General features: G+C 41.2%; 1 long non-coding RNA gene across 1 annotated transcript; it reads left to right on the forward strand.

Annotated features, from left to right (window-relative positions):
- Nucleotides 1-365: 365 nt before the first annotated feature.
- Nucleotides 366-1,568, forward strand: LOC116412256. Its single transcript, XR_004223627.1, has 2 exons — nucleotides 366-413; nucleotides 1,166-1,568. It is a non-coding gene; the product is annotated as an uncharacterized LOC116412256 (long non-coding RNA).
- The last annotated feature ends 20,637 nt before the right edge of the window (nucleotides 1,569-22,205 follow it).

Consider the following 22,205-nt stretch of genomic DNA (forward strand, 5'->3'; position numbering starts at 1 on the left):
CTGGGTAAAAAAAAACCCTCACCGATCTGATGCCCGAGAATCCACGATGGCGGAGGACAGGGCCCACAGCCCAAGCCCCACCGGATCCACAGCATCAGGCTACAGCACCACTTCTTTGGCGCCAGACCTGTGATCCTTACTCACTGCCCTTCTAACTAAGGAAGATTTACGGGCTATGGCTAAAACGCAACAAGTCCCACAAGGCAGATTTTGCAGAGATCAAAGCTGAACTAAGGGCCATGGGCGACACACGCAGTAAGATGGATGCCAGGCTCGAGTCAATGGAACAGTCGCACAACCAAATAATACACAGAATCAATGACCTGGAGGACCTGGACAACCGGGGGCGACGCAACAATCTCAGGAATTGTGGCATTCCTGAATCGGTCCCTCCATCAGAGTTACGCCAAACGGTGAGCAGAATCTTTAATACTATCCTGGGTAAAGACCCATCAACCCTACTGGAATTGGATAGAGTCCACCGCTCATTGGGAACCCCCAGATCCAGATCCGAACAACCCAGGGATGGATGTGATATACTGTGTACATAAGTTTACCATAAAGGAAGACATATTACGGGCATTGCGCAATGTAGAGCGCTACAAATACCAGGACTATGATATTGCCATATTTCAGGACTTAGTGTGGTTAACAATACAACAGCAGCGTGCCCTCAGACCGCTCACCACTGTTCTGAGAGCTAAAAACATAGCTTACAGGTGGGGCTTCCCATTTGCCCTTACCGCAATGAAAGATGGCAAACAATATACATTTAAAGAGCCAGAAGGAACAGACGGGTTTTGTCATTTTTTGGGCCTCTCTGAAATCGATCTTAAGGAATGGAGAGAATTGGCCTACAATGGCAACCCACTAGATGTTCTTGACGTACAGCACTGGGAATGCAGAGGCAGAAAGCATAAACTCCCCAGCCCAAACTCACCAGAACGCTTGGAATAAACTGTTCTCTCTATAACTCCTACTACAACAAGTAACATATCTGACTCTGGTGACAACAAATATTTTCAACATTAAGAACTATTTATAATACGACCAGCCCAGCCTTCTCACACACAACCAAAGGAAAGAAGAAGAGAAAAGGGAAGAAGGAACATTTTTGTTTTGTTTTCTTTGTACCTTTTTTGTACCTTTTTTTTATCTCCTGCAGCACAAGGAGTAAACATGAGCAAAATGTAACTATACGCACTATGACTCCATATCACAACACATCGGCATACAATGATCAGCTGTGGAAATCCAGTACCACTTCTCATCTCTACCTCTCAGCTACGGACAACCTGAACATTTGGGCATGCTGGACACTGTCGGAACACCATGGTTTATTCTCACTGTGACTCAGAATATCAGCATACTGATGAATCTCTTTATACCTTTTTTTTTTTTTCCAATACATCATGGACACTACCGAAAAATCTAGGGAGTCCCATGCCTAACTAAACCATAACGGACTTAATGCTGGTTATAGTATCTGACATATATTGTTACTGCTCTCTGAAAGGTTATACTCTCCTGCATATATCTCTTATCTGAAACACACCCAGCCAGATCAACTCTCTTGACTCCCACGCATTAATGTCAGTCCCACTGCTACAGGGACAGAGAACAGAAAGGGCCGGAATGGTATATGGTGTGAGGAGAGGGTGGGAAGTAACTCGGGCGAGAAAAGACGGACAAGAGTTTCTCTCAGATCTAAAAGTATCCCCCTCATAATCACTCTGCTGTGTCTCTCCCCTCCCTTCCCCCCCCTAGGGTTTTTTTTTTTCAGAAAACAGTCACCCAATACCCCCATACTAGCGGTAGGCATAATAGGCGGGGCTAGCGCTCCAAATCACCACTTACGGCTTGCGAGTGGGAGTCACACTCACATGGCCCCGAAACACCAAACCCACGCTTCTCAGATTATAGACCATTGGGTATATCATGGATGTGACACCCATTGTTTGGTCACTTATACCTCAAGTATTTCAAGTTTTGAGTTTCTCTCTTTATGCTTCTTTCTTTCCATTTTCCCCAGAAGACCTACTCTTTTTTTCTTAAGAATCCACAAATCACGCTACCCAATCTGCTAAACAAGCTCAAAAACTTTGCCTCGATAAGCAACTTTAAGATTAACTTAACAAAATCAGTAGCTGCAAAAAAGTTTGCTGAGGTGTTGCATAACTTTCCCATTAAAATCTTCCACTCTTACTTCACCTATCTAGGAATAAAGATCTATCCAGACTTAAAGCTTACAATAGACAAAAACTACGGAGACATCCTCAATTCCATTAAACTAGACCTACATAACTGGTCCAAAACAAATCTTTTGTGGATAGGCCGCGTCAACTCCCTTAAGATGAATGTCCTACCCAGATTCCTTTATATCTTACAGGCTATCCCCCACCAAGAAATACATTCCGCACCTTAAACACCTTAACCTAATCTGTCTATGAAGATTCTCATTCATCCAGGTCAAGATATACAGTATCTAGTAGAATTAAGTCTAAAACAACTGGACTTTTCTGAGTTTTTCTTGAAAACATTCCATTGAACTTGTTCAGTTAGGTGTTAGCTGAAACTGACAGGTGTAAGAAGGTATGATCCAATCACAATGGTACCAAGATTCTCATTGATGAAGGTGTTAATCCTTCAAAGTACATGACTGGAAGTGTGAACTGTTGTGAAACTGCCGGGGTAAGGATGTCAACGCGCCATTGTGTGTTGGTGACAAGCGGTGTCTCAGGCCCCCTCCTCTGTTCAGGGATGGTTTTTTCAGGTTGGCATAAATGGCCTCTTTCACACCTCTTTCAAACCATCTGTCCTCTCGGTCCAAAATATGCACGTTACTGTCTTCAAAAGAGTGACCTTTTTCTTTGAGGTGTAGATAGACTGCTGAGTCTTGTCCTGAGGAGTTTGCCCGCCTATGTTGGGCCATTCTCTTACAGAGAGGTTGTTTTGTCTCCCCAATGTATAAGTCTGAGCACTCTTCACTACACTGGACAGCATAGACCACATTACTTTTCATGTGCTTGGGTGTTGGGTCTTTCGGGTGCACCAGCTTTTGTCTCATGATTAACCTAATCATTCGTCTGGGGCAACAAAAACCCAGACTGGCTAGAAACACACTTTGTGCCTTAAAACCCGATTGTGGTCTCAGCCTCCCAGACTGGGAAGGATACCACAAGGCGACTGTCATAAACAGATGCCTAGATTGGGCCTTCCACAGAACCTCTAAATTATGGACTAGAGTGGAACAGGAATCGTCCATTATCCCGCTATGGGCAGCCCTATGGTTACCCCACATTGAAAGAATGTACAGAGATAGAACAGATACTAAACTAAGATACACCCTAGACACCTGGGATTCACTAACTAGGTCAGAAAAATGGTGTAATTCACCCACTCCCCTCCTTCCCGTTTTCGGTAACCCTGCTTTTACCCCAGGCCTAGATCTAGACAACTACAAGAGATGGAAGCTAGGACTGCACTCTGGAGCCAGCTTCTTCTACAAACGAGACCAGCTTAAAACCCTGGAAGACTTACTAGGCGACACTCCCCACTGACTGACAGACAGATTTAAATATCACCAAATTAGACACTTTATACAATCAACCTTCCCACCACGTAAAGTGAAGCCAGAACCAACAGAAAGTAAACAAATATGGTCTAACGACAGAGCCCCCAAAAGGGCAATCTCCCTTCTATACAAACAGATCTTGGGTCTTAGACCACACCCGGCAGAACACTTTAGAGTAAAATGGGAAAAACATCTCAACACTAACATAAACGAACAAAATATACAGCGCTGTATGCCCAAACTGCTGAAGATGTAGGAAACACCCAGGCACCCTTACACACACATTCTGGAGTTGCCATGTCCTAACTCCTTTCTGGTTCACAATACGAGACACCATCAAAACAGTTACAGACTTAGAGATCACAGATACCCCCTCGACAATCCTTCTACATGATACCCCCATCTCAATCAAAGCATACAGAAACTATCTAGTTCCGATACTGCTAGATACTGCTAAAGCCCTCATACCAATCAAGTGGAAAACCACTGAAAGTCCCTCAATAAGAGATTGGCTGTACAAAAAAGTGGCAGAGATCCATAGATTTGAGGAGCTGAAATCCAATTCTGCAGCGGACTCCCAGAAATTTATCACTAAATGGTTTCATTGGAGGGAATTCACAAACACAGATTCCTATAGGCGATTATGTCTCGCGTAAGGTCTTAATTATGCAAACCTTCCTGCCCAAAGCTGGGAACATACTATCCTGGATGAGCTGAGCTGGGTCAGATGAGGGCCGCGGGTGGCACTCCGACCCCAGGTACGTACCCCTCAGGATATTAGAGTCTCAGCCATTCTCCCTCCCCGTACCCACCAAGTTCTCTAAAGATTATCCCACCTACACGCTCTTGAACATTCTCCACACATTAATCCCATAACTATTCCAGACAGGATCTCTCCCACTCCTCTACCCCACCTACCCCTTATCCCGGTTCTTTATACCCCACTCATTTCCCCTTCCCCCCCAAGCTGGTATCCCTGTTTCTTACCTATCTCGCTGTTATAATGTTTTACTTAATTTGATGGGCTACCTTATGGCAAACAACCAGTTCCTGCAATGCAAGAGCTACTTATGACATATCATGACAGACTTCGCTAACTGAACACATACGAAGCCTTAACATGCTTATCTGACCTATTTTTGTATGCCAAATGTTATTTGACATGACCTGCTTTTGGTATACCTTGTCTTCATGCCATATGTATAGATGGACCTATCTTTGCACCTGTTTAAAAACTCAATTAAAAGATAATTTAAAAAAAAAAAAAAAAAAGCTCTTAGTACAAATTGATCCACAGAATAGTCCGATTGCCATCTTGGAGTTAGGATGGAAGGGGGTTTTGCCTTCCTCTGGATCAATTTGCAGTTAGGCAGGTTTTAAACAGACATAAGCAGGGATTAAAAGCAAATATAAAAAGAGGAAGTGATGGGGGTAACAGAGGGAGCTGAATCCTTATGGGTTGAGCTTCTCACAGATAGTAAAGAATCTACCAAATTAATGGTAGGGGTATGCTATAGACCCCCTAATGTAAGCGAAGGAGGAGGCTCAGCTCCTGTTGCAAATAGAAAAGGCTGCTAGTTTGGGGCAAGTGATAATAATGGGAGATTTTAATTATCCTGATATTGACTGGAGCCATAGTACTGCCAGGACAGTAAATGGGAACAAATTTATAAACTTGCTGCATGACAACTTTATGTCACAGGTGGTTGAGGAGCCAACCAGGAATCATGCTATATTGGATCTAGTTTTCTCTAATGATCCAGAACGTATAGCAAATGTGCAAGTGGTTGAACCCCTGGGTAATAGTGACCATAATGTTATTTCATTTGATGTTTGGTGCAGGAAAAAAATTTACACTGAGGCAACAAAGACACTGAATTTTAGAAAAGCAAATTTTAGCTCCTTAAGGGCAGCAGGGCATTATGTTTTCTGATAAAAACACAGAGCAGAAATGGTTGTCATTTAAAATGATATTTTTATTATGATCATTTATTATGATCATTTATTATGATCATTACTGTTCTCAATTTATTCCATTAATAAGGAAAAGTAGAAGTGTTAAGAATGACTCTATGTGGCTTAACTCTGAGGTAAAGAAGTTAATAGGGAAAAAAAGGAAAGCTTTTAATAAATATAAGTCAGAGGGGACAGTAGCTGTGTTTAATGAATATAAACACTATAACAAGTGTTGTAAAACAGCAATCCGGAAGGCTAAGATAGAAAATGAGGAGCGCATTGCAGCAGAGGCCAAGACTAACCCCAAAAAGTTTTTTAAGTATATTAATAGTAAAAAGATGTAGGTTGAGGGTGTGGCCCCATTGAGTTATAGTAACAATATGGTTACAGCAAATACAGAAAAGGCAGATGTGCTTAACCAGTTCCTTCCTTCTGTGTATACAGTAGAGGAGCCAGTGGGCCAAGTCCCACCCAATAGCTGCACTGTTGCCTCAGCTCCAACTACACCAGGGGGCTCAAACTCAATTTACCTGGGGGCCGCAGGAGGCAAAGTCAGGATGAGGCTGGGCCGCATAAGGGATTTCACAAAAAATTGGCTTTCAAGGGATAATGCAAGGCACGGCGGACGGGAGCTGCTGATTGCGGAAATTACGTTATGCCATCATAACAGTTATTATGGGAAGGCGTTCTGTGTGCACAATTAGCTCCTTGTGCACACAGAACGCCTTCCCATAATAACTGTTATGATGGCATAACGTCATTTCCGCAATCAGCAGCTCCCGCCCGCCATGCCTTGCATTATCCCTTGAATCGCAATAAAGATCGCGATCCATTCATTGCTTTTGAGAAGGCGTTGGTGCGGGCCACAAAATATTGTACCGAGGGCCGCGAGTTTGAGACCCCTGAACTACACAGTGGTTGACACAGGATATGGTGCTTAAAGGGTTACACAAGATAAATGTAAATAAGGCACCTGGGCCAGATGGAATACACCCTCGGGTACTGAGAGAGCTAGGGTCAGAATTACAGTGGCCCTTGTTTCTGATATTCTCAGACTCGCTTTAATCAGGTATGGTACCTAGGCATTGGAAGAAGGCGAATGTCATTCCTATATTTAAAAAGGGATTAAGATGTCAGCCTGGCAATTATAGGCCAGTAAATTTGACATCCATGGTGGGCAAGTTATTTGAAGGCTTGTTTAAGGGATCACATACAAAATTATGTACTGGAGAATGGAATTATGAGCAGTAATCAGCATGGCTTTATGAAGGACAGGTCATGTCAGACCAATTTAATTGCTTTTTATGATGAGGTGAGTAAGAAGCTGGACAGTGGGGATGCAATAGATATAATCTATTTGGATTTTGCCAAAGCATTTGATACCGTTCCCCACAAACGACTGCTTTCTAAACTAAGGTCTATTGGTCTTAGTGAAGTCGTTTGCACATGGATAGAAAACTGGCTACAGAATCGGGTACGAGGGTGGTTGTTAATGGTACGTTCTCTACTTGGAATAAGGTTCTCAGTGGGGTCCCTCAGGGTTCTGTACTGGGTCCACTTTTGTTTAACTTGTTCATAAATGACTTAGGGGAGGGTATTACAAGCAATGTATCAGTGTTTGCAGATGACACAAAATTCTGCAGACCAGTCAATTCTATCCAGGATGTGGCATCCCTGCAGCAGGATCTTGACCAACTGGCAATCTGGGTGGCTAAGTGGCAGATGAGATTTTATGTGGATAAATGTAAGGTCATGCACCTGGAATGTAAAAATATACAAGCCACTTAATGGGACTGCACTAGGCAAATCCATAATGGAGAAGGACCTTGCAGTCCTTGTAGATAATAAACTTGGCTGTAGCAAGCAATGCCAGGCAGCAGCTGCAAGGGCAAATAAGGTTTTGAGTTGTATTAAAAGGGGTATAGATTCATGGGAGGAGTGGGTTATTCTTCCCCTTTACAGAGCGCTGGTAAGGCCCCATCTAGAATATGCTGTCCAGTTTTGGTCTCCAGTGCTCAAACGGACATTATTGAGTTAGAGAGGGTCCAGAGAAGGGCAACTAAGCTGGTAAAGGGTATGGAAAGTCTCAGTTATGAAGAAAGACTGGCCAAGTTGGGTCTGTTTACACTGGAGAAGAGGCGCTTAAGAGGTGACATGATAACTATGTATAAATATATAATATCTAATGTTTTATTTACCAGTAGTTCCTTCCAACGGACACGAGGGCACCCACTCCGTTTAGAAGAAGGGAGGTTCCATTTAAATATTCGGAAAGAATTTTTTACTGTGAGAGCTGTGAAGTTGTGGAATTCCCTCCCTGAATCAGTCGTGCTGGCTGATACATTATATAACTTTAAGAAGGGGCTGGATGGATTCTTAGCAAGTGAGGGAATACAGGGTTATGGGAGATAGCTCTCGGACTGGTCCAATTGCCATCTTGGAGTCAGGAAGGAATTTTTTCCCCTCTGCGGCAAATTAGAGAGGATTCAGGTGGGGTTTTTTGCCTTCCTCAGGATCAACTAGAAGTTAGGCAGGTTATATATAGGCATTATGGTTGAACGTGATGGACAAATGTCTTTTTTCAACCCAACTTACTATGTTACTATAAAAGGTTGAACTTGATGGACATATTTTTTTTTTAACCTAACTTACCATGTTACTATATTATTATATTACTACACTGACTTCTTATATTAGTATAATACTAAATTAAGGTTTTGGAAAAGCTAAAGGATTCGCAAACTTTGTATATATGTATATTTTTTATGTACTATATTTTGTAAAAGATACTTTGATTCATTCACTATGTTTTGCAAAAGATCCTCTGATTGGTAAATAGGCTCGATCACCTGATTGGATATTTTACTTTGTTTTTATCTATAAATGTGTAATTTCAACAATTCTTTATCCTTTGATTAAGTGCCCTCTTTTTGGCATGGCATGAGTTAGGCTGCTTGTGTTTGAGATGCTTTCTCTTTAAACAAAATAAAATGTATTTTTTAACTGCACCATGTTATTTTCCAATGATCCAATCTGTTGTGCCAGCCTTTTCATCGTGAAATATTTTCATTTCAGTTATTAAAAGCTGAAGGTTTAAGGCCCTCAGCATTATTTTTGGTGAGTTTACCCCGTAAAGAAATGTAACTGTATTTAGGAGATTTGGCTTATGAATACCAGAATGTCCAGCCAAAGAATGATCATGTACAAATCTTAAAACTTCAGATTTGGGAAAGCATCCTACCTCTGATGAAGTTGCTTTACGATAAAACTTGTTGGGAACTGCTGCATTAATTTTTGATGAGCGAGCTTGTCAGTACAATCGTGCAATTTTATTGCTTAATAAATTAATTGCGCGTGTTTGTGTGTGGTGATGTTTGAGCATTTTAAAATATCTGGGTTGAAAGGCAACCCAGAGCAGAGCTGTGCATCCTGCTGTTCCTACCTTGCACGTAATTCTGAGAGTAGGTAAGGGGTGGGAGAAAAAGACACCTACATGCTTCCTTTAAATGGAGTACTGACTAATGCAGCCAGCATTGTATTTAAAGCACACTCCAAGGCCTTCAGCTATTTGTGCAAACTGAAATGCAGTGTGCAAAATGCAAAAATGATGGGTGATTGTGAAGTTGTAAGCGAGGAGAGGGGGCACCACTGGCCTGCCCAGAATCACCACCGAGTATCCTAAGGTGTCAAGAGCAAATTTTACCATCTTCCCATTCTTGCAACCTGTTTTTGCAGCATGGTGAACCTTTTAATCATACCAGCAGTTCACCATGCAATGTAAAATCTTCCACTCATATATATATTAATGCATATACATAAAGAAAACAATTCTGCAAACATGAACTTATTTCTTATATTTGTCATTTCCTCTTACCTAATACACCAAAGTCTGAAATTCAAGAACTGCTTTGTATTTTTATTTCAGAAAAAAGATGTGATTTCTGCTTTAAATTAGAACAATGATTCTTTACAATTATATTTGTTGTAATGCACTACTGTATAAGATTGCAACATTAGAATTACTCACTAAATGATGGAAACTATGTAAAAGCCACTAGTATTAATCTGCAATATCTGTTATGTGATCATGTTACCAGGGTATACCAGCAGTTATACCATGTAATGTAAAAGCTTCCACTCTTATGGTAGACATTTTTGAGAGGTACCCGGCAGCTGAGGATCTGGTGGACCCAAGATCATCGCTACACATCCCAACACCAATGACCTGGACTTCCATGACAAAAAGTATGGCTGTCCTAGGGGAAAGGAAGGTTGGGGGGCTATTTGAAATGGCCAAACCCCGGTTTTGTTGTTAGTTAGTTCTCCCATGCTGCTGTTGAACTTCCAATGCTTCTTTCAAGGCAGAAACCTGAGCATTTACAGGTTCTCTGTCCTCTTACTGCTCCGGGTGAAGTTGCAGAATGTCTTCCTGCCAAAATCTATTTAACTCTTTCAGTCTCTTTAGGCAACAGTCACTTGCTAGAAGGCTGTATTTATCTCCATTTGAGCTGGATCAGCTTGCTGGAGAGTCACAGTGGTGTCAAGCAACTGTTTCATAAATGCCTCCATGTGTACAAAAATGTTCTTACACTTAGACCAGAAATGTTGTACTGGTCTTTCAAAGGAACAGTTCAATGTAAAAATGAAACTGGGTAAAATAGATAGACAAAAAGCGCAAAATAAAAAAAAGCACAAAATAAAAAAAAAGCGCAGTCTGTTTTACTTGGTTTTATTTTTACCCTGAACTGTTCCTTTAAGACTCTGTGCTTCTTTTTTTCTGTGCCAGCACATACTCCACAATATGAATGTTTCAGGGTAGCCGGGACCACTGCCATGGCACAGTTTTAGTCTAATAGCACTTTTAAGAGTTGAATGCAGCTCAGCTGGCTTTTATTAGTAACAAAGCAAAACAATTTCAGCTTACCGTATATGCTCGAGTATAAGCCGATCCGAATATAAGCCGAGGTACCTAAATTTACCTAAGAAAACTGGAAAAACTTATTGACTCGAGTATAAGCCTAGGCATCCATTTCTTTAAACACACCTGCACACTAGCTTGTGTCCGAGTAGTAAGGGCAAAGTAGTAAGGGCAGCGCCGGATTACTTGTCCAACCGGCCAACCAGGCTTTGTCCCTTCACGACAGTTGCTATTTTGCCTTCGCCTTTGCCTGTAAATAAGGTCAGTGCTAACCACAAAGGTGAATGTCAGGACTGCCGCGTCATCACCATAAGGAAGGCACGTGACTTCAGTCAGCCGAAAGCACAGAGATGGCTTTGTTGTTTAGTGTCTGAGTAAAAGCCCCATCAGAAAAGGGTGCTGCGTGGCAGATTAAATCAGAGGCCTAATAGTGGTTGTGTTATATAATGTGTGCACTTGACAAATCACTCAATATATAAATTGCATAAAGTCATTTACTATTAAATATTAACAGCTGGTTACTATATTAAAGCTGACTGGTTGGATGATATATTGAGCCTTAACATGACATAGCATTCTTGCTTTAGCTTCTCAAAAAGGGCAGAAAAATCTAGTGGCCCCCTGTCTATAAAATCCCTCCCTTACACCAGGAGTGATCAGTGGTCTGGGTGATTAGAAAGGAAAGGTTTGCATGTAGTACAGTGATATCCCGGCTCCTGCAATGGCAGCTGTCTGTACCACAAGCACACCCTGCTCAAAGGTACCTGTTAGGTTATCCCGCTCGGAACCCCCCCGCGCAGGCCGTAAGAAAGCGAGCCCGTGTTATCACGCTTGCACCCCCCCCCCCGTGCAAAGGCAGCTTGCACCCCCCGTGCAGCCTGTATTATCCCCCCCCCCCCCATGCAAAGGCATCCCGTAATACCTTGCTACAGCCATCAGGCGCGTACCAGCATTCGGAGCGCACACATGCACGTCACGTTGCGAAGGCTCATGACGTGTCAGATGGCTGTAGCGAGGTAATACGGCCTGGGGTTGCGTGCGGGATAATATGGGCTATATGGGATATTTCTAAACCTCTTCCAGGCACTTGGTGTTGTCTCCAAGCTCTGTTTCTGTTGATACTAAATTGTGCAAAGTTAGATGCAGCATACTGCACTTTGCAGAGTGATTTGACAAAATTAGAAAACTGGGCAGCAAAATGGAAAACGAGGTTCAATGTTGAAAAGTGCAAAGTTATGCACTAAATCGTAGTGTGGTGGGATGTATCCTTAACTGAGAAGGATCTGGGGATAAGTTGTCTAATTCCAGGCAATATCAAGCAGTGGCTACTAAAGCAAAGTGCTGTCTTGCATAAAAAAGTGGCATTGACTCAGGGGATGAAAACAATTTTGACTCTTTATAGGTCCCTGGTAAGGCCTCACCTTGAGTATGCAGTGCAGTTTTGGGCTCCAGTCCTTACGAAGGATATTAATGAGCTGGAGAGAGTGCAGTGACGTGCAATTAAACTGGTAAAGGGGATGGAAGATTTAAGCTATGAGGTTGGGATTGTTTTCTCTGAAAAAATAGGCGCTTGTGAGGAGACATGATTACTTTGTACAAGTACATTAGAGGAGATTATAGGCAGATAGGGGATGTTCTTTTCCCATAAAAACGATCAGCACACCAGAGGCCACCCCTTTAGATTGACAGAACTTTAATTTGAAGCAGCGTAGGTGGTTTTTCACGGTGAGGGCAGTGAGGTTGGGGAATGTCCTTCCTAGTGATGTTGTAATGGCAGATTCTGTTAATGCTCTTAAGAGGGGCTTGAATTTTTGAACAAGCATATTACCCAAGGTTATTGTGATACTAAAATGTACAGTTAGTATTAATGTTGGTATGTATGGTTTATGTATGTGAGTGTATAGATAGGTCAGTATAGGTTTGTGTGTGCTGGTTTACTTGAAAGGGTTGAACTTGATGGATTCTGGTCTTTTTTCAACCCTATGTAGTTACATGACAGGTCTGTACCACATGGATAAAACCAGCTGGTGTGTGTTGACACCTAGAGCATTCGTCAGAGTACTGTACAGAGATCTTATGTAAATGAAAGGTTGTGAGATATGTTATATATAGGAATTTAAGAAGTAGCTTATATCTCTCTCCAAACAAGTATTTCTTATGGGAATCTAGTATGTCAGTGCTGTCATCTGCAGTGACAGAGGTTATGTCGGGAGACCATTTATGGAAAAGTGTAGATTCCATGGATGAGTAAGATAGGATAATTTGGGTGTAAAATTTTGAATTTAGTAAGTTGTGGGCCTGATCCTCCAAGTATCTGGGTACTGTACATGTCCCTGTATAAGGTTAATCTGTAATCTGAAAATATCTAAATAGCATGTTGAGCAATTGCAATTTATCTTGAAGACTTTTAAAATCGAATATTGAGGTGTTTAGATCTTTAGAATATTAAGGTGGGGGGTCTGGAACAGCTTGCAGATGAGGGATATTTGGGTTATGCCACAGTGGAGTGTAGGCAGAGAGATGGTTTGAGGGTTAAGAGAATAAATGTAGTGCTGTTTGCCAGGCATGCCCCAGTGTGAGGACACTAGTTAATCGTTCATTAACCATGACCCAGTTCATTTTGCTTTTGAAATGGGAAATGGGAATTTGGGTTGTTTTCCAGAATTTAGCGATAGTTATCTTGGCTGTCAGGAAGATAAAAGTTATTAGTTGTTCAGCATTTTTTAATACACCACGTATCCTTTTTATTATGCATTTTTTCCATATTTCATCACCTCTCACCTTTTCCTGTGGTTCACCCAGCACCACCCCCCCCTATTCTTTGTATCTCCCATTCTCTATAACGTACTTCCTTTCTTCCTTCTATGTCTGATTACCACTATTCTTTGTCCTTTTCACACCGCCATCCCCTTTTTTTTATAATATGCCATTCTCTTTTCTGATCGCCTTTTCCTTATGTTATCTTCTGCTATATACTATATATGTTCTCTTTCTTCTTGTCTGTGCTTATGCTCACCATAAGAGGATTTATCTCCTCTTCCACTTTCCTTCATATCTTCCCCATCCATTGCTGCATGATGCCTGCCTCAATCTTGTCTAATACCCCTAAGCAATATTATTTTGCATCTGTTGGCAGTCAGTGGGTCAGCTGGATACAACACTGAGTAGGACTTAACCAGTAACACTCGACCAGACCTCAGTGTAGCAGAAAACATTTACAGCAGCTGAATGGGAATGCACACTTCTCTTAATGCAACATGCCTGGGCAATCTGCAATTATATTTTGTACAGGCTGTACAGCTTGCCCACTGACCAATGACTAATATCAATTAACTGCACATATTATATTGTTGTTGAATGCGATAGCAAATTTGGGGGGGGGGGTGGATATTAGCATGACATCCCTGAAACTGATGCCATGGTGTTAAATTATTAGGAAAGTAAATATAGTAATAAATGCTCCAACAGTAGCTAGGACTACTCTCCATGCATCAACCTCACAGCAATGCCCAACTTAGAATTCTACTATCTTGCAGCACAAGCAGTACACGCTGCAAACAGGAAAACATTTGACACTGAAAACCCGGCTTCTCTACTAGAAGCACTGTATTTTGGCTCCATTGAATCCTTACACCATGCTCTATATAGACCAAGCAAATGTCTACCCCCCCTAATACCTCTTTTAAATGCCACCAAAAAAACCTGGGACATGTTGTATAAAACCTCCAACGTAAAAAACTCAGTCTCACCTGACACACCTCTGTGGCACAATACCCTTCTTAAAAACTTTGCAACTTTTGGGAAAGGCGCTACATGGGCAAGAGCAGGGGTCAAACAACTCCACCACTTACTACACTCAGGATCCCTAAAAACCTGCGAGCAATTCCAGGAACTTCCTGCCCTGGCGGACCTGTCGGTGCTCAGTTACATGCAAATACGACACCTCTTCCTTACACAATTTCAGCAAGATACCCACCCTATACAATACACGACAGTAGAAAACATCATCTCTGCTCCAGACAAGCTTAAAACCCTCTCCAAAACATATGCAGCAATCACATCTCACAAATATGACCCTAGACCCAGAGTCAAACTCAAATGGGAAACAAGTGGCCTCCACCTAGACCCAGATGACTGGGAAGAGGTGATAGACAATCTCTATTCCCCATTAATAAGCACAAGAGACAAACTAATTCAATTCAAAATTATACACCAAACATACTTAACACCTAAGAAACTACACCAGATGGGACGCTTGGAACACTCCCGATGCCTTCGCTGCAATAAACCTGATGCTGATTATATGCACTTGCTTTGGAATTGCCCAGACATCCAAAGATTCTGGCAACAAGTCATGCACTTCCTAGCAGACAAACTTTCCTTACCTCAAGTTTTAAATCCAATCACATGCTTGCTGGGCCTGGTGGACTCCCTACTACCAAAGACAGCCTCGAGATCACTTATGAGAGCTCTGCTATTCTATGCAAAAACTGTGGCCTTACACTGGATGGGTCCCCTACCTCCTACTTTAAATAAATGGATAAAGCTGATTAACTCACAACTGGAACTCTACAGGTTAACATATCTAGCCAGGGGATGCCCACTAAAGTTCGAGAAGATTTGGGACCAATGGTTGGAGTCTCCAGCAACAACTGTCTAAAGCACCACAACACGCTCTTCATCCCCTACTTCCCCTCCTCTCTTCCCTCCTTCTCTCTTTCTTCCTTCTATCAATTCTTTTGTTTATAAAAAACTCAATAAAAGTTGACTATTAAAAAAAAAATATAGTAATAAATAGTGAATAAATCTAAGTGGTGGGTAGTGATAAGGTGCCGTGTTGTGCTTACATAGTTATATAGGGTTGAAAAAAGACCAGAGTCCATCAAGTTCAACCTTTCCAAACCCAGCGCACACAAACCTACAGTATACTTACTAATCTATATACTCACATACATAAACTATACATACAAACATTAATACTGACTGTAAATATTAGTATCACAATAGCCTTGTCCCTCCAAGCCCCTCTTAACTCTTTTACTGCCAAGCACGTATGGCATACGTGCTGGCAGTAAAAGGGCTTAAACGCCAACGACGTGTCTCATACGTCGTTGGCGTTTAAGCGCTGCCCTCTGCAGCGGCGGCATGTGCCGCCGCTGCAGAGGGCTTCTAACAATGACAGCCCCCCTGGGCAATGTGCCAGGGGGGCTGTCATCAGGGTCCTGCGAGCCGATCGCTCGCAGGACCCTCCAGGAAGCAGCAGACGCGATCGCATCGCATCTGCTGCTTCCTCCCTCTCCCCCAGCGCCGGCCCAAATGAGGAAGGAGGCGATCGGTCTTCAGGAACAGGTAAGGAGTTTTTTTTTTTCTTGCATTTACACACTTTTACACACTTATACACACATTTACATACATTTATACACACTTACATACATTTACACACACTTACAGCACACATTTTAGCATTTTTTTTTTTTTTCATTTTTCACACTTTTATACACTTATTTACACTCATATACACACTTACACACTATCACACAACTTTTACACATGTACACACATGTATACACAAACACTTTGGGTTTTTTTTGTTTTGCTTTTTTTTTTTTTTTTTTTTTTCATTTTACCACTTTGTTTTTATTTTCTTTTACCTAAAAACTGTTTATTTTGACAGCGTAACTATTGGATCAGATATTCTGGCCATTAATTACACTGTCATGTAACTTATTTTGTTGTTTCACTGATTTGCACAATTTTTGTGGTTTTATCACATTTTATCCCTATATAAGTGTTCCTGATCTGTTTTTAGCGTAGCTTTGCCAGGTGTAACTTTGGTGTACAAAAATAACTTTACCTATTTTGAATTCATCAGAATGTGTACTTTCCAAAAATATATGGTTTTCTGGGGGTCACTGTATAGTTAGGGGGGGTTACTGCACATAATACACTGACAGGGGGCTCTGTGTGCAAAAGCTGAGTTGGCAGGCGAGAAATCCTTATGCGCTATTTTCATTTAGGGTTCAGTACATACCGCAGACTTTGGTATATCTATGCATATTGGGCATCAAACTGTTCAGTAGGCCTCTGGTGTTCCTATTTGGGGTGACTTGCCTTTGTACGCAAGAAATTGTGTGAGATAAATGTGGCAAATTGCAACATTTTTAGGCGATTTTCTGAAATGTCATAAAAACCGATAACTTTAGGAAAGCTTTGCGGCTTGGTACTTTGGTGTAGAAAGGACTCTTTACCCTTGTTGGATTTGTCAGAATGTGTACTTTCCAAAAATATATGGTTTTGTGGTGGTCTCTGTATAGTTAGGGGAAGTTTTGGCACATAATACACTGACAGGGGGCTCTGTGTGCAAAAGCTGAGCTGGCAGGCGAGAAATCCTTATGCGCTATTTTCATTTAGGGTTCAGTACATACCGCAGACTTTGGTATATCTATGCATATTGGGCATCAAACTGTTCAGTAGGCCTCTGGTGTTCCTATTTGGGGTGACTTGCCTTTGTACGCAAGAAATTGTGTGAGATAAATGCGGCAAATTGCAACATTTTTAGGCGATTTTCTGAAATGTCATAAAAACCGATAACTTTAGGAAAGCTTTGCGGCTTGGTACTTTGGTGTAGAAAGGACTCTTTACCCTTGTTGGATTTGTCAGAATGTGTACTTTCCAAAAATATATGGTTTTGTGGGGGTCTCTGTATAGTTAGGGGAAGTTTTGGCACATAATACACTGACAGGGGGCTCTGTGTGCAAAAGCTGAGCTGGCAGGCGAGAAATCCTTATGCGCTATTTTCATTTAGGGTTCAGTACATACCGCAGACTTTGGTATATCTATGCATATTGGGCATCAAACTGTTCAGTAGGCCTCTGGTGTTCCTATTTGGGGTGACTTGCCTTTGTACGCAAGAAATTGTGTGAGATAAATGCGGCAAATTGCAACATTTTTAGGCGATTTTCTGAAATGTCATAAAAACCGATAACTTTAGGAAAGCTTTGCGGCTTGGTACTTTGGTGTAGAAAGGACTCTTTACCCTTGTTGGATTTGTCAGAATGTGTACTTTCCAAAAATATATGGTTTTGTGGTGGTCTCTGTATAGTTAGGGGAAGTTTTGGCACATAATACACTGACAGGGGGCTCTGTGTGCAAAAGCTGAGCTGGCAGGCGAGAAATCCTTATGCGCTATTTTCATTTAGGGTTCAGTACATACTGCAGACTTTGGTATATCTATGCATATTGGGCATCAAACTGTTCAGTAGGCCTCTGGTGTTCCTATTTGGGGTGACTTGCCTTTGTACGCAAGAAATTGTGTGAGATAAATGCGACAAATTGCAACATTTTTAGGCGATTTTCTGAAATGTCATAAAAACCAATAACTTTAGGAAAGCTCTGCAGATTGGTACTTTGGCGTAGAAAGGACTCTTTACCCTTGTTGGATTGATTTGTCAGAATGTGTACTTTCCAAAAATATATGGTTTTGTGGGGGATCTGTATAGTTAGGGGAAGTTTTGGCACATAATACACTGACAGGGGGCTCTGTGTGCAAAAGCTGAGCTGGCAGGCGAGAAATCCTTATGCGCTATTTTAATTTAGGGTTCAGTACATACCGCAGACTTTGGTATATCTATGCATATTGGGCATCAAACTGTTCAGTAGGCCTCTGGTGTTCCTATTTGGGGTGACTTGCCTTTGTACGCAAGAAATTGTGTGAGATAAATGCGACAAATTGCAACATTTTTAGGCGATTTTCTGAAATGTCATAAAAACCAATAACTTTAGGAAAGCTCTGCAGATTGGTACTTTGGTGTAGAAAGGACTCTTTACCCTTGTTGGATTTGTCAGAATGTGTACTTTCCAAAAATATATGGTTTTGTGGGGGTCACTGTATGGTTAGGGGAAGTTTTGGCACATAATACACTGACAGGGGGCTCTGTGTGCAAAAGCTGAGCTGGCAGGCGAGAAATCCTTATGCGCTATTTTCATTTTGGGTTCAGTACATACCGCAGACTTTGGTATATCTATGCATATTGGGCATCAAACTGTTCAGTAGACCTCTGGTGTTCCTTTTTGGGGTGATTTGTCTTTATCTGATCTTTATCAAGAAATTGTGAGAGATAAATGCGGCAAATTGCAACATTTTTATGCGATTTTCGAAATGTCATATAAATCTGCAAACTTAGGAAAGCTTTACAGCTTGGTACTTTGTAGCAATAAGAAATATTTACCCATTATAGATTCGGGGGGATGTGTATTTTCCAAAAATATATGGCTTTCTGGGGTGAATGTACTTTTTTTTGTAGCATTATCCCACATAAAGGATGTAAATGTGTTGATTTTGTAGGAGCTGAAATGATAGATCATATGGGGGTATGTTCCCATTGGGGCCCCTACATGCCACATACTTAGGTAAACCTATACATATTGGGCATCAAACTGTTCAGTGGACCCCTGGCGTTCAAATTTAGGGTGTTTTATCTTGGTACCTAACACTATGTGGGAGATAAGATGCTGCAAAGTGGAAGCTTTGAGGGGATTTTTGGAAATGTCATCAAAATTGCTAACTTTAGAAAAGCTGTGCGGCTTGGTACTTTGGAGTAGAAAGACATGGGTACCCATTTTAGATTCGGGGGAATGTGTACTTTCCAAAAATATATGACTTTCTGGGGTGAGCGTACTTTTTTGTAGCTTTATCCCACATATAATGATGTAAATGTGTTGATTTTGCATGAGCTGAAATTACAGTATATATGGGGGTATGTTCACATTGGGGCCCCTACATGCCACATACTTAGGTAAACCTATACATATTGGGCATCAAACTGTTCAGTGGACCCCTGGCGTTCAAATTCAGGGTGTTTTATCTTGGTACCTAATGCTATGTGGGAGATAAGATGCTTCAAAATGGAAGCTTTGAGGGGATTTTTGGAAATGTCATCAAAATTGCTAACTTTAGAAAAGCTGTGCGGCTTGGTACTTTGGAGTAGAAAGACATGGGTACCCATTTTAGATTCGGGGGAATGTGTACTTTCCAAAAATATATGGCTTTCTGGGGTGAGCGTACTTTTTTGTAGCTTTATCTCACATATAATGATGTAAATGTGTTGATTTTGCAGGAGCTGAAATGACAGAAATGACAGTATATATGGGGGTATGTTCACATTCGGGCCCCTACATGCCACATACTTGGGTAAACCTATACATATTGGGCATCAAACTGTTCAGTGGACCCCTGGTGTTCAAATTCAGGGTGTTTTATCTTGGTACCTAATGCTATGTGGGAGATAAGATGCTGCAAAGTGGAAGCTTTGAGGGGATTTTTGGAAATGTCATCAAAATTGCTAACTTTAGAAAAGCTGTGCGGCTTTGTACTTTGGAGTAGAAAGACATGGGTACCCATTTTAGATTCGGGGGAATGTGTACTTTCCAAAAATATATGACTTTCTGGGGTGAGCGTACTTTTTTGTAGCTTTATCCCACATATAATAATGTAAATGTGTTGATTCTGCAGGAGCTGAAATGACAGAAATGACAGTTCATATGGGGTATGTTCACATTGGGGCCCCTACATGCCACATACTTAGGTAAACCTATACATATTGGGCATCAAACTTTTCAGTGGACCCCTGGCGTTCAAATTCAGGGTGTTTTATCTTGGTACCTAATGCTATGTGGGAGATAAGATGCTTCAAAGTGGAAGCTTTGAGGGGATTTTTGGAAATGTCATCAAAATTGCTAACTTTAGAAAAGCTGTGCGGCTTGGTACTTTGGAGTAGAAAGACATGGGTACCCATTTTAGATTCGGGGGAATGTGTACTTTCCAAAAATATATGACTTTCTGGGGTGAGCGTACTTTTTACTAGCTTTATCCCACATATAATGATGTAAATGTGTTGATTTTGCAGAAGCTGAAATGACAGAAATGACAGTTCATATGGGGTATGTTCACATTGGGGCCCCTACATGCCACATACTTAGGTAAACCTATACATATTGGGCATCAAACTGTTCAGTGGACCCCAGGCATTCATACTTAGGGTGTTTTATTTGGTTACTTTATGACCTGTAGGAGATAAGATACTATAGACTGGAAGCTTTGAAGCGATTTTTAAAAAAAATCACAAATTTTGATAAAAACCAATAACTTTAGGAAAGCATTGCGACTTGATAGTTTGGAGTAGACAGACAGTTGTGCCTATTCTGTATTCCCCAGAATCTGTTCTTTCCAAAAATGTACAATTTTCTGGGATAAACCTTCTGTGGAATTTTGGCCTTGAAATCCAAAGTATGCAGTTTTTTTGGAGCAGTGCTTTGGGAATTTGGTAGTGTACTGCTGGGAGTTTTTGACCTATACAAGTGAGAAATCTCCATAAAACTATATATATTTGGTATTGGCACGTTCAGGAGACATGGGACTTTCCAAATCAGTTGTATATTCGTGCATAAAATAATTTTTGTTTCTAGTATGTGTGATTATATTATGGAAAATTTGATTTTTTTTGCATTTTTAGACATTTAGAAGCCTATATCTTGTTACAGAATTGGAATTACACAAAAATTCTACCATATTTTGAAAGCTTAGGTTGTTCTGAAAAAAACGATATATTGTTTTCCTTGGTAAACTAAAAGTCCCCCCGAGGAAAGGCCCCTAAAGTGAAACAGTGCAAAATGTTCAAAAACTGTCTGGCAATACAAGTTCCGCTTTGACCAAAATGGCTGGCAGTAAAAGGGTTAAAGGCATTAACAGAATCTGCCATTACAACATCACTAGGTTGGGCAACCTCATTGACCTTATGGGAAAAAAAGAACACCCCCTATCTGCCTATATTCCCCTCTAATGTACTTGTACAGAATAATCATGTCCCCTCGCAAGTGCCGTTTTTCCAGAGAAACACCCCCACCTCGACAGTCTAACCTCACAGCTTAAATCTTCCATTCCCTTTACCAGTTTTAGTTGCACGTCTCTGCACTCTCTCCAGCTCATTAATATCTTTAAGAACTGGAACCCAAAATTGCACTGCATACTCAAGGTGAGGCCTTACCAGGGACCTATAAAGAGGTAAAATTATGTTTTCATCCCTTGAGTCAATGCCCTTTTTTATACAAGGCAGCACTTTATTTGCTTTAGTAGCTACCGAATGACATTGCCTGGAATTATCTACAAAACCCCCAGATCCTTCTCAATTAAGGATCCCCCCAACACACTACCATTTAGTAGATAGTTCACGTTTATATTATTTCTACTAAAGTGCATAACTTTGCACTTGTCCACATTGAACCTCATTTTCCAGTTTGATGCCCAGTTTTTTAATTTTGTCAAATCGCTCTGCAAAGCGGCAGCATCCTGCATGGAACTTAATAGTTTTGCACAATTCAGTGTTGTCAGCAAAAATAGAAACATTACTTTCTATGCCCACCTCCAGATCATTAATAAACAAGTTAAAAAGCAAAGGACCAAGAACTGACTCATGAGGTACTCCACTAACAACACTGGTCCAATTAGAAAATGCTCCATTTACCACCACTTTTTGTAATCTATCCTTCAGCCAGTTCTCTATCCAATTACAAATAATATGTTCTAGGCCAATATTCCTCAATTTGATCATTAACCTTCTGTGAGGTACTGTATCAAACGCTTTAGCAAAGTCCAAGTAGATGACAGCAACTGCCATTCCAGCATTGAGGTTCCTGCTCACCTCCTCATAAAAGGCGACTAAAGTCTGGCAAGATCTGTTACACATAAAACCACACTGGCAC

This window comes from Xenopus tropicalis, chromosome 7, assembly GCF_000004195.4.
Source record: "Xenopus tropicalis strain Nigerian chromosome 7, UCB_Xtro_10.0, whole genome shotgun sequence".
In the NCBI taxonomy this organism is placed as follows: domain Eukaryota; kingdom Metazoa; phylum Chordata; class Amphibia; order Anura; family Pipidae; genus Xenopus; species Xenopus tropicalis.